Source organism: Lissotriton helveticus, chromosome 7, assembly GCF_964261635.1.
Source record: "Lissotriton helveticus chromosome 7, aLisHel1.1, whole genome shotgun sequence".
Lineage (NCBI taxonomy): Eukaryota > Metazoa > Chordata > Amphibia > Caudata > Salamandridae > Lissotriton > Lissotriton helveticus.
This window is the reverse complement of record NC_136068.1, coordinates 1,522,575,415-1,522,588,223: the sequence shown is the minus strand read 5'-3', so window position 1 is coordinate 1,522,588,223 and position 12,809 is coordinate 1,522,575,415. Positions and strand designations below refer to the sequence as shown.

The 12,809-nt window shown below is 45.6% G+C and overlaps 1 long non-coding RNA gene across 1 annotated transcript in view; it reads right to left on the bottom strand.

Annotated features, from left to right (window-relative positions):
• Positions 1 to 12,809, bottom strand: part of LOC144767518 (uncharacterized) — a 381,370-nt gene that overhangs the window by 204,631 nt on the left and 163,930 nt on the right. The gene's annotated exons all lie outside the window — the stretch shown is intronic.

The following is a 12,809-nucleotide window of genomic DNA, read 5'->3' as shown; positions in this document are numbered from 1 at the left end:
CCTCCCTCACCGCTATGGGCACATTTCGGACTTTGTGGGACACCGGCTGGGAGTTTTCCTTGAGGATGATCTTGTGCATGAACTTCTCGAGTTTCCCTACCTTTCCTCCAAAGACTTTTGGAAACTCTCTCCTCACTCTCTCCAGGTACGGCCAGCTTTCGTTGTCAGTGAGCAGTATTTGTTCCTTGCCCCCTGGGTCCAGTTTGATTCCTAGGTCTCCCTGGTCTCTCCACCCTAGGACAGATGGACCTTTCTCTGCCACGTACAGCTTGCATGTCGCTGTCCTCCCTCTGAACTCGAACTTCAGGCTTCGGTATCCTACCATCGGGATCAGGTTGCTCGTGTATGACACTGGTCGTATGTCCGGCAGCTCTAGTTTGGGACCCAGGCTGGGTTTGAACTCCTCTTCCCATACCGACCTCTGCACGATGGTGTATGGGGATCCTGAGTCAATCGTGCTTCTAATTTTGACTCCCCCTATTAGCATTTCCGCTCGCGGTTTGTCCGAGCGCTTGGTGTCAATACCCAGCACTTGCTCCTCAATGCACAGTACTCTGTCGTCTTCATCCGATTCTTCGCCAGCTCCTTCTTCGTGCTGCGGTTGCGCAATGTATTTCACAACTGATCTCTTCTCCTTCCTTCGATACACCTTCTCGTAGTGGCCTACTAGACCGCAGAACGTGCACTTCGCGCGAAACGCTGGGCAGCGTTTGTCTTGGGCTGCGCGGTTCGCGCTCCCACACCTATAGCACGTGGACTTGGTGTGCGAGAACTGTTTTCCTGCTTGTCCGGGTCTTCCCGCCCATTTGTTGGGACCTCTGCTGTCTCCGGGCGCCATCTTGTGTCTTCCCGATGGCTCCGCGTCATCTACTTTGTTGACCATGATTCTTTGCGCACACTCCTTTTTTGCAGCTTCAGCACAACGCTTTGAAAGTTCGGCCTTCTTCACCATCGCAATTACTTCCTTTAGCGTCGCCTCACTGTGGGCCCACAGCTTGTCCTGTACATTCCTGTTGGTGGTGTGTATTACTATCTGGTCCTTAATAAAGTCTTCCTCATACGCTCCATACTTGCACATGACTGCTAACCTTCTCAGGGCTGCTACGTAGTTGTCAACCGACTCTCCTTCCCCTTGCTTCCTCTGTTGGAAATTGTACCGATCAATGGAGACACACACCGCTGGGCGGTAGTGGGCATCTAGATCTTCCAGAGCTTGTTTGAAGACGTCTGCATCGGCTGCTTGTCGAGGTGTCGTCGTTATGTTCGTGAACACCCTTATACCTTCCGGGCCCAGGTTGTGTAGCAGTATACGTTTCCTTCTTGCGGGGGTGAATTCATCACTGGATTTGTCTTCTATGGCTTCTAAGTAGTTCTTGAAGTATTCCCTCCAGTCCTCCCACTTCATCTGGGGGTTCTCCCGGCCTGGGTAGGAATGGGATAGGTGCCGTGAGTGAGGACGCCTGGTTACTCATTCTGGCTTGTCTTTCTGGCTCACCGTCCTGAGTCCTGGGGCTGCCTGGCGCGCTGTCGTTCTCTCTCCGGTTCCTGGGGCTGCCCGGTGTGCTGGCACTCACTGCCTGTGACATGTTGGGGCTCGGTTCTCCTCTTCCCCCTTCCACGTGGTCACCCTTTTCTGCCAGGGCCTTTATGGGGGCACTTGCTACCCCCTGCCGTGCTTCTGTGCAGGTTGCTGCGTCGCTGGGCTCTTGGTCACGTGGTGCGTTTGTTCTGGTCACTGCGCCTCTGCCGCGCTCCTCCCTTGCGTCCTGCGGTGGTTTCGTGCCTCACTCTCTCTTCTGTGGGTGGGCGGTGTTCAATTGGCGCATCCCTGGTCCTTCTATTTCTCTTCTCCACTGTTGTTCCACTTTCTTCTTTTTTTTTACGTGTGTGGGGACAGATCCCACCCTCGTCACCACTGTGGAGTCCCAGGCTGCCCCAATAACCACTAATACACTAGTTGTGGGTTGCAGGGTACTTATTTATTATATATTACATATAGAGAGGAGCGCCGGGCGTCTTACTCCGATTGCGCTCCAATTCACTCTGCCGAGGCACGAACCACCGTTCGCGCATGCGCACTCGCGTGCACTCTGCCCCCAATGCGTGTTACATCACACGCATATCAGCGCGACTAGAGCGCTGACACCACAGGATTGTACTACGTGACATTGACCAGCATCAGATATATGCTGGCATCTACTATGGAATTACACTATATTTACAATCATTTCAGAATAAGGGTGTTGTGTGGTTGTGAACACATCTAACATGGGCTTCGATTGGAATTCATAGAGCATATTATCAAGGCCATTATCGCCGCTTTATCAGCAGTTTCCTGCCGATAAAAGCGGTGATAATGTATCGCCTGTCCTTGATAATATGCCCCAAAGTGTGCATTTGCGACATACTACATGTGTTTAATAAAACAATTTATAACTTAGGAGAGAAAATTGGATATGGGTCCCTCTCTCTTTTATTTTCGCGTTCCATCTCTCCTCCTTCGCTCTCTTCCCCTGCCCCTTTTCTCAAGACCTCAACTGCAGACATTTCACCCAGACAAGTGATTCTTAAAATTTTGCATTCCGTAGACCCCAAATGAATCACTACTGGAAGCCGGGGTCTTCAATTACAAGCAATTTATATGATTCAAATCACAAAACAATACTCAAAAATACAAAAAGAAGTATACATCAAACAATTAAACTAAAAATAGAAAATCAGAAACTTTCAAGGAAGGTTGGAGCTTTTTCAAAGTTTAGTTTTGGTTCTGAAGGATAAAGCAATATATCACTAGTATATAATTTTGTCGTTTGTGCTCTAAATGCATGCTCCCTTTTTGTCGGCGCATACCCAGTGCTGTTTCAATTAAGGCCACCAATCGTCCACACTATATTTAGTTTGCTGTACTTGCACTGCTGCCAGGAATCAAGATAAGGACACCAACTTCATTTTTAGCATCCAATTTCCTTCATAATTACAGATCATTTTTAAACTTCCACTTTTTATTGATGTATGCGTACTTTTTTGAAAAATGAATTTTCCAAATGGTTGTGGATCCCTGAATAGGCATCACAGACCCCCAGGGGTCCGCAAGTCAAAAATTAAGAACCACTGCTCTTAACAGCAATCAATCAATCAATCAATCAATCATATTATTTGTAAAGCGCACTACTTACCCGTGAGGGTTTCAAGGCGCTGAGGGGAGGGGGAGCTGCTACTGTTCAAATAGCCAGGTCTTGAGGAGTCTTTTGAAGGTCAGTAGGTCCTGTGTCTGCCGTAGGTGGAGGGGGAGGATGTTCCATGTCTTGGCGGCGAGGTGGGAGAAGGATCTACCGCCGGTGGTTGCTCTTCGAATGCAGGGGATGGTGGCGAGGGCGTGGTCTGCGGAGCGGAGCTGGCGGGTGGGGGTGTAGAAGTTGAGGCGGCAGCTGAGGTACGCTGGTCCGGTGTTCTGGAGTGCTTTGTGTGCGTGGGTGAGGAGCTTGAAGGTTATCCTCTTGTTGACGGAGAGCCAGTGCAGGTCTTTCAGGTGGGGTGTGATGTGGCTGCAGCGCAGGATGTCGAGCATAGGACGTGATGAAGCGTTCTGGATGCATTGGAGCCATTTGAAGAGCTTCCTCGAGGCTCCGGCGTAGAGGGCATTTCCGTAATCCAGTCTACTGCTGACGAAGGCTTGGGTGACCGTCCTTCTGGTTTCGGTGGGGATCCACTTGTAGATCCTGCGAAGCATACAGAGGGTGTTGAAGCAGGAGGAGGAGACGGCGTTGACCTGCTTTGTCATGGAGAGGGTGGAATCGAGGATGACCCCTAGGTTGCGTGCTTGGTCGGTGGGTGTGGAGGCCGTTCCTAGCGAGGAGGGCCACCCGGAGTCATCCCAAGCCGAGGGGGTGGATCCGAGGATGAGGACCTCCGTTTTGTCTGAGTTCAGCTTCAGCCGGCTGTTTCTCATCCAGTCGTCATTCCCTCATGGAGGTTGGTTTTGGCTGTGTGAGGGTCTTTAGGGAGGGAGAGGATCAGCTGGGTGTTGTCGACGTAGGAGATGATATTGAGGTTGTGCAGTCGGGCGATGCGGGCGAGCGGGGCCATGTAGACGTTGAACATCCTGGGGCTGAGGGAAGAGCCATGGGGTACGCCGCAGATGATCTCGGTGGCTTCGGAGCGGAAGGGAGGAAGGCAGACATTCTGTGTTCTACCGGAGAGGTAGGAGGTGGTCCAGTCCAGGGCCTTCTCTTGAATCCCTGCGTCGTGGAGGCATGCGCGTAGGGTGTCGTGGCAGACCGTGTCGAAGGCGGCCGACAGGTCCAGGAGGATGAGGGCCGCGGTTTCACCGTTGTCTAGCAGGGTTCTGATGTCGTCGGTGGCGGCTAGGAGAGCTGCCTCGGTGCTGTGGTTGTGGCGAAATCCGGACTGGGACGAGTCCAGGATGCTGTTTTCCTTGAGGAACCTGGTTAGTTGTATGTTGACAGCCTTCTCGATGACCTTCGCCGGGAGCAGGGAGATTGGTCGGAAGTTTTTGAGGTCCTTGGGGTCAGCCGTGGGTTTCTTCAGTAGGGCGTTGATCTCGGCGTGCTTCCAGTCCTCAGGGAAGGTCGCTGTCTCGAGGGAGCTGTTGAAGGCCTTCCGGAGGTGGGGTGCGATGACGGTGCTGGCCCTGTTGAAGATGTGGTGAGGGCATGGATCTGTCGGGGATCCGGAGTGTACGGAGTTCATGATCTTGATAGTGTTGTTGTTGTCTATGTTGGTCCAGGAGGTCAGGCGGTTGGTGCGAGTGGTGGTCGTGGGTGTTTCGGTGGTTGCCGGGTCGGTCGTGGTGTTGAAGCTGTCGGTGGTTGCGGGTGATCATTCGGTGGAAGAAGGTGGCCAGTGAGTCGCACAGTTCTTGCGAGGGTGGGATGTCGTTGGCGCTGGAGTTGGGGTTGGAGAGTTCTTTTACGATGTTGAAGAGCTCTTTGCTGTTGTGTGCGTTGTTGTCTAGGCGGTCTTTGAAAGAGGATATCTTTGAACAGCAGCATATATTTGTCATGAAGCTGTTGAGCAGAGTAGATCTTGTGCCAGATGTTCCTGTTGATGGTAAAAGCCTCATCCTTCCCATTGAAATGCCCTTGTTAGTGCCATTATTCCTCAAAGCAAGCCTTGGCAATGCCAATAGGCCTGGCTTTAGAGGAATGTTTATGGTATTGTGAAGTATTACAAGTATATTTCATGAGAATGAATATGCATTTGTGTGGAAGCAAAGAACTGCAGAATAATATTGGTGAAAGTTAAAAGGTCAGGTAGCAGTTGCACTGTCAACCAGACGTAAAAACCCATGTAGGTTAATGACTGCCCTCCTTCCAATTGTGCTGCTACCAGAGAAAAATATCATAAATGATCTACTTATCTAAGACAATTTATTAACATTACAATGTGGGTGTGCCCCTGAAAGTTCAACCTCAGGTTGTGTGAAGAAGAAACACTTTTTTTGTGGGCCCACACAACTTCTGCCCAATAAAAAAACATGTACTCCCTTGTCCCAACATGTGGATGAAGCCAAACCCCCTCTCCTAGTGTTCTCACATAATTGTCTCACATTATTGTCTGGTGACAGCTGTGCTGTCAAGCCAGACCATAAAAACTGCACTTTCTGTGGTGTCAGTGCTGTGCCCCAGTACTGCTCTATTTAACATATGGAATTCTGCATTCCTTGTACAAAGGCCTGTTTCTAATTTCTTTATAATCTGTGACTTGTGACCCTCAGAGTTACCCATTATAAAGCAACAAACATGAGAACTTAATTGTAATAAGTTATTACAGTTACGTACTGATATTACAATTCCTGCTGCCAGAGCCAGCAGTCGAGGAGAAAGGTAGGTCATACCGCGGAGCAGCTGTTTAAAGCGATTAAAATGAAATAACGCTTTTCTGAGGGATTGCAGCTTTCTGTTAAAAAACAGACTTGTATTGAACTGATCTTTTTGCAACAAATATTTAACAGGTTTTTAATGTGTTTAAATTTGCACTAAAGGTTCTATTTTTATTCTTCATGTTTGAAAACATGCTTGCTCTTTCATATTAACCTGTTGGACGCTCAGGACGAGCTCAGTTCGTCATGAGCCACGGTGGCCGTGTGCTCATGACGAGCTGAGCTCGTCATAACGCTCCAAACGCTCGCTCGCGGGGCTAATTCCCCCGCTGTGCTGAACGTTCTGAAGAAATGGGTGTGGCCGTGACGAGCTTAGCTCGTCATGAGCACACAGCCACCATGGCTCATGATGAGCTGAGCTCAACACGAGCACCGGGGCGCTGTGCGCGCCCCGCCGCCCCACAGCATAGCGGGGGAATTACCCCCGCGGCCAACGGGTTAACGAGCTACGGACCAAGGATTTAAGTGGTTTGTGGGGAAACGTGATGGTATGGCCATGTATTATATTGGATAATGTACTCCCCGCTGTACATGATAAGGATATTGCAAGTCACTTCCGAGTTCCATAACCTTATGAACGAACTCAGGCTTCGGACTCGTTCCTCTATATGGTTTTATGGAACTCCTCGGTGACTTGCAAAATCATGATATTGTACAGCAGGGAGTACTTTATCTCTTATATAACAGCTGTACTAGATACCACACCAGCGACAGGCCAGCGCTATAAGGCCCTGGCTGTAATCTTTCCCCAGCAGTGTCCTGTCAATGCAAATCATTTTTCAACAGTGAGAGCCTTACCACGGTGTTTCCAATCAATGCACGTGCACTTTGACCGCATGGACATTCCCTGACGCATTTTCTCTCAGACGTTCCCCTGTGCTATGGGCCTCTGGCAGTGTGACTTTTCTTTATACAGTCTCGCAGATCCCACGTTTTCTATAATTTAGAGGAGTTTCTTTTCTTGCCTCCAAAAACCATTTTGATCTTATTTTTATTGTAAACTTCTCTTGGATGCAAATGCCAGCTCACAACTCAGTTGTTGACCTACACTCATATCAATCATAGGATTAGACACTAAAGGACTGTTCCACTTTTGCTCCAGAGCAGTCCTCTGAGTCAGCCTGTAACTCAGTGTTTTTAAAGCAGATTAGGATAAATTGAAGATCTCCAAATCCCATAAATCTAAACAAAAAGAAGAGGCGTAGCAGCTTCAGGGGGTGTTTGGGGTGTTATTTGTATTCTGTAGTAAATAATTGGGTACAGGTGCTTTCAGTTGAGTATGGTGAGGTGTCTGTCGGATTTCACTCTTGGTTTTTACATCCACACACATACAAAAACACACACACACTCGTCTCTGCCTTAAAACCTGGTGAGTTTATAAACTGTTGTGTTTTAAGTACCCCCAACAATCCACACTCTTTTCTCTTTCCACTACCTCCTAAGCCTCTCTTTGTGTCCTGCTTCTCATAATGTATTTTAACAAGATATGCCAGCGTGATTGTTGGGAAATCTGAAGCTTACACCCCCCTCCCAATCTTACTGACTCAGCTACGCCCCTGACAAAAAGAAAGAAAGAAAGAAAACATTTAGTTCTTTATTAGGATCTGTTGTATAGCATTTTAGGACCCTAGTGTAATTTTCCTGATTCATGCCTTTATATAGGTATAATTCACATTACCCTTATATAGGCATAGGAAGCTTAACCATATTTAGACATAACCCATCCAGTCCAAATACGGCATGGCTACTTCCACTAGTTCCAAAAAGCCATAACGGTTTCTTGGAAAACTCGGCTTCGGCAGTCAGGGACATCCCCTTTCTTGAATATTGATTTATCCTAGAAATCATGGCTTTTTCAAAGAACTACCGTTCTTTGGTGACATTATTATGTCCAACCTTAGGTCAATCCAGGCACCTTCAAGGTATAAATATGCCTACACTTGCCCTAGTGGTTTGGAGCAGTCCGACTATCTACTTGCCCGACGCATCTCGCTACAGCAAGTGCCGGAGGAAGCCGACCCTCCAGCTGACGCACTGACAGAGAGCCTGCCTTTCTCTCACTGAGAATCCAGCTCCAGTGTTTTCAAGCTCCCCTTGCGGGGTGTTGGGAAATCAAGTCCGGAGACAGAGATACCAGACCTACTTCATTCTAAACCAAGGTACGGAGCTGATTAGACCCTAAGAGAAATCTTGGATAGATTCTTGCAAAAGAAACTAAACACATACTTACTTCTTCCCTCGTACTAGACTAAGGTTAGGTACATCGGGGTAGGCGTATTTTAGAAACACCAGTTGAGTACTTTTAGTCTTTGTTATTTATGTATGTATTTTATGGCTTAGAAACCATACCATGCTTTTACAGTATTATTTCATAATACTCTTCTTGCTGTACGCATTATACTTTACAGCCAGTATTACGATTGTAGCAGTTAATTTCTTCTGCATGAGAAAGAAGACTGTTCAATAAATACTTTTATTGAAAACGCCCGTCTCTCTATTTCTCTGCACCTCTGGTGAAACGAAGCATGCACGATTGACTGAGTAAAATATCTATCTATTGTTTCCACGACTCTGAAGATCAGTTTTATTCTTGGGTAAACAAAGTTGTCATGTTTATGCGGTTGTGAGAAACTAATCCCTTCTTGTGTATTTGAGAAAGTTTCAAGTGAACTCTGAGCTAGCTGCACTCACAATTAAGTCTAATATATTCGATAGAGACCTAGTCGTCTTAAGTCCTATGTCACATCTATAGGATATATTATTCCAATGTGCAGAGCCCTTTTGGGAATATAGGAACTACACTACAGATCCCTTTTAAATATTATGTCCCTAACAAAAAATGAAAGGAAAAACCGTGGGTTCATCGAATCTAATACCCCAAACATATTGTTTCTTACTGAAAGCTGTTAGCCTGATTCCTCAGGGCTGGACATTGCAGTCGCTATTCCCCATCACTACTGGCTAATTAAGTGTGATCATGCTACTAAAAGAGGCGGGGATCCCAATAGTCATTAGCGAAGGTCTCAATGGCTCAGTGCTGGATGACACCTTCCATGTGTCTGAGGGATTATCATTTTCAAGTAACACCACCATTCCATGTTTTTCAAGCAGTCGTATGTATCAGCCTCAGGGACCAAGGGGGATTCTAAGAAGAGTATCTGTTCATTCTTAACTCCTTTTATCATAAAAAAATCTCATTTTATGATTTATGGGGATCTTAATGTTCACCCAGATAACCAAGAAATCCAATTTACTACAATCCTTTTGAAGATTAGGTTTCACTCATTAGTAAAACTCCCTACAACAGGGTAGATCCTATATTTAGCAACCGCTATCTTGCTTTAGCTGATAAACCAATACCCTTCGTTTTGTCAGATCACTCTGCCATTCCATCAACTTTTCAAATACTAGGAAGCATAGTCTCCAGAGCTACCCCTCTCCTTACTCACCCCCTACTTGTGCATGGGACAACATTAAACATAGGGACATTCGTGCTACTCTTTGAAGGGAGAGCTCTGCTAGCAGTACAGATATCAACAAGGCAACCAAAAGTGTTAACCATTGGATATTTAGAGCAGTGGATACTTTTGCTCCCAAACGCTACAGTAAATTAAAAGGAAATGGAGAATAGCATACCAGGGAGAAGCTATATCGGCTTATAGAAAAGCTATTATCCTTTACAAACAGTGGATACAGAATTATGGGCTGAGTTTTTAAAATCTTGAGTGCACAAAAAACTCAGCCAGGAACTAAGATAGTTTGTGATCTAAGGCATGCATCTGCTGAAACCAATTTGCTTATCCATTCTCAAGGACTGTGCATCGAAGACAAGATTGAAAACATTTATCTTAAGTTTCATAACCAATAAGATGTTAATTTAGATTTCCTTACTAACAAGGTAGCTGTATCTACAAAAAAGTCTTCCTTAGAGGTAGAGACGCTTCCCAGACCCTCCAGGATTTTGCGATTTTGTGATTTGCCAAAAAATCGCAAAGTCGGCTGTTTTGTAAAAATGCAGCGATTGTTACTAAACTGCCCCAAAATTTAGAAAGTGTGATCATTTTTTTATATTGTATGGAAAAAATTGGAAGAAGTCATAGATGAATATATCACCAGTGGGCATAGGATTCACTATTCAAAATGGATTGAGACAATGCAAAGGTTTACAATGGTGATCTTTTTGGGTTTATTTATGGGCCCACAGCTTGTTTGCCTTGCCTTGTGAAAGACCAGATTGCAGAAAACGGCAGCAAAAGCTATTCTTTGCACCTACTGTTATAAGCAGGCTTGAGGACAAATTTTTTTTATGTCACAGGGACTTTAAAGATAGGCATAGAATCGCAAAAGACCGAAGCAGATATGAGAAAACATGCAAGTGAGAAGGCAAATTTAAGCTGGAGGCAGACAGGGATTGTAAGAACTAGCCGGTCAGATGAGCATGAGTGGACATTATCAGCTGAACAATTATATGCGGATAATTCTGAAAACCAAAAAGAGACAAGTGGAAAGAGATTTTCCTCAAACTCCTACGGTTAACCCTATTTTTAGTTCAGTGGCATCGTCATCTAAGCTTTTATCAGAGAATTCCAGCCTGCCCAATGTTGTGGAGGCTTCACTTAATAGGTCTGATGTCGCTTCTAATTTTTCAGAGAGAGCAAATACATATGAAGCATATGCCACAACCAAGAGTTACTTAAACACTATCAATACCTATATGAATGCATTAAGGAAAATGAAGACGCACCTCACTAATATTCTAGCAAACATGGAGCTGGTATTCAATTAATCTTGGATGTCACATTTGATAGCTTGTGGGCAGCCGCAGTATCGGTTGGGGCTTCAATAGCTGGTCCTAGACTGCTTTGGATGAGGTCATGGAAACTAGACTCCACTCAGAGAAGTCTACTTAAAAAATTACATTTTAGAGGATCAAAACTATTTGGTAATGAACTTGATGACATGGTGCAAAAGCAGCGGAAGAGTAAAAAATTCTCAAACCTTTTAAGCTGGGGTCTAGAAAGTAATCCTTTATGTTCAACCTTCCTCTCCAAAATCTTCAGGAACAGAATTCCTTTTGAGGACAGACTATGGGGCTCATTTACAAGCCCCTTGCGCCACCCGTACGTCACTTTTCCCATGTTAAAAATGACGCAAAAGTGGCGCAAGGGGCCTGTAAATAAGCCCTTATGTTTGGAAACAAAACCCAGCTTAGCATTACCAGTTCCAAAAATAACTACCTCGAAGTTGGGGCAAAGTTAAGAATTTTCTATCATGCTTGGAAGAACTGTAACACAGACCATTGGGTGATCCAGATAGTGAAGACCTGTTATCGAATTCCATGTGCCCCATATCCTCACCATCTTATTAGACCTATCCCGTGGCTAAGAAAGAGTTGAGAATTCAAGTAAAGATGATAGGGGTTCAAGCTCTTCTAGAGAAGAAGGCACTCATACTTGTGCCTTTGCTTCAGTGAGGAAAAGGATTCTATTCTGTCCTGTTTTTGGCTGCCAAATCCGACGGAGAATAAAGCCTGTTTTGAACCTGAGGATCCTGACCAATACATCTCAGTGGACACATTCAAGATGATTTTTGTCCAGGAAATCACCCCCTTACTGGTGAGAACAATTTCCTGGTGACGTTTGAGCTTCAAGACGCATACTGTCACATCTGGATTCATCCCTTCAATCAACAATTTCTCTGGTTTGCAGTAAGGAACCAACATTTCCAATTTCAAGTCCTGCCTTTGGTCTGACAACATCTCCCAGATCTTCAGCAAGGTTATAGCTGTTTTTTGTTTCTCATCTTCAATATTCCCATATCTTGATGATTGGTTGCTTTCTGCTCCGTCTTTTTTTGAGGGTTCAAGAAAATGTTGAAATGGTGACCAGAGTTCTGCCCCAACCGAGTTTCATTATCAGCAACCAGAAGTCTTGGGCCAACTCAAGAGAAAATATTTATTTGGGCACAAATCAACACTGTCCCGGGCCGTGTCTTCCTGCCTTCTCAAAGGATTGTGGCAATTCAACACGTTACTCATCTTTTGAGTCAGTTTGCTTCAACTGCACAGGGGTGGCTGAAAAGCCAGGGGCTACTGGCAGCCACAACAGCTTTTGTTCCTTGGGCACGGACGGTATAATTGCAATTTTGTTGCAAACACATTCTAAGCTGGTGGTCCCTGGGGAGACAGCATTTACAACACAGTCATTACATCGCAGTTCCTTTACCACGCTGTCTTTACAACGACCACGTTGTTAGAACGCGATGCATTTACAACGCAAGTCATTAGATCGACTTGCTGTAGGGAGCACTCTAACCTAAGGAATAGTATAATTTACTATTCCAACACCTTCCCTACTGTTGCACAGGCTGGAGTTAGAATAGTAAATTATACTTCCTAAGTCCAGCGAGCCCCTACGGCAAGTTGATCTAATGACTTGCGTGGTAAAGGTATCACGTTCTAACGTGGCGCGATGTAATAGCATGCGATGTAACATGTTATATTCATCCCTGGCCATGAAGGATTACAAGGCCCTTATTCCTGTGACTCCTGACATATCTCAAAAGTGAATCTCTGACATAATATCGACAGACAGAATATACACATATAAAAATATCGAAATCAAAAATATCGGAGTTCTATCTACATAAAGGTAAGTACAAAAATATCGAGAAAAAAAATATAGTAGGGAAAGCGTTGGATGCAACAGTAGGGAAAGCGTTGGATAGCGTAGGGGTAAAAATTACTATTCCCACTCCAGAGGGTGAATCAGTAGGGAAAGCGTTGGATAGCGTAGGGGTAAAAATTACTATTCCCACTCCAGAGGGTGCAACAGTAGGGAAAGCGTTGGATAACGTAGAGGTAAAAATGACTATTCCCACTCCAGAGGGTGCAACAGTAGGGAAAGCG